Source organism: Hyposmocoma kahamanoa, unplaced genomic scaffold (assembly GCF_003589595.1).
Source record: "Hyposmocoma kahamanoa isolate Upper Pololo Valley unplaced genomic scaffold, ASM358959v1 204, whole genome shotgun sequence".
Taxonomy (NCBI): Eukaryota; Metazoa; Arthropoda; class Insecta; order Lepidoptera; family Cosmopterigidae; genus Hyposmocoma; species Hyposmocoma kahamanoa.
In genome coordinates this window covers 1,117,303-1,118,084 of record NW_020653728.1, presented here as the reverse complement: position 1 = coordinate 1,118,084, position 782 = coordinate 1,117,303, and the positions used below count along the sequence as shown (strand labels likewise).

The following is a 782-nucleotide window of genomic DNA, read 5'->3' as shown; positions in this document are numbered from 1 at the left end:
GCGAGTTTTTGATACGTTTTACCAGTTAACCAAAATCATGTACCAATTTTAATACCACTTAAACCTAGTAATTCTGTATGACTCGACTCTTTTGGGGTAAGTGTCTGGACAGTTTGTTATTATAATATTAGTGAGGGAGTGTTTTATACTGTTGTACCTGTTTTTTATACACCTTTTTCTTTACAGCCTTTTACTTTAACTTCAATAAATTTTGAGTGGACCGAAGGATAATATTTTATTGTTGTGATTCTGGTGACGGCGCATAGTGGTTTACAACATTTTCAGTGTGGACTGTATCAAACGACATATGTCCCACTACTAGACACAGATCTCCTCGAAACAGAGTGAGCGATGCACCAGTTGAAACAATGAAAATTTAAATTTAGCTCAAAATCAATAAAGTCATCAAAGTCGAAAATGTGTTATTAAATTATGAATAAAAAAAGCAAAAAAAAGTAAAAAGAGCGTGCGTTGGCCGGGAATCGAACCCGGATCAACTGCTTGGAAGGCAACTATGCTGACCATTACACCACCAACGCCGCGGCAGTTAGAGTGAAATATGTACTTACCATCTAACGCTCTCACGTCCGCAGTCATTGCCTTGTGACGTCAGACTTGTTCACAGTAGACGTCTTGCACTTTGATGTTTATAAATGGTGAATTACAGTTCGTATTAAAAGATTTAACGATATTCAAAAGCTGCTTTATTACTGGGTATTGTTTACCCGACCACGGCGAAGCTGAAAGAAAATGACTAATTGGCTATGTAGGGATTCGATTTG

At 37.3% G+C, this 782-nt stretch overlaps 1 non-coding gene across 1 annotated transcript; it reads right to left on the bottom strand.

The window, feature by feature from the left end:
- Positions 1–467: 467 nt before the first annotated feature.
- On the bottom strand, positions 468–539 carry Trnag-ucc. The gene has a single exon. It is a non-coding gene; the product is annotated as a tRNA-Gly (tRNA).
- Between the last annotated feature and the right edge of the window lie 243 nt (positions 540–782).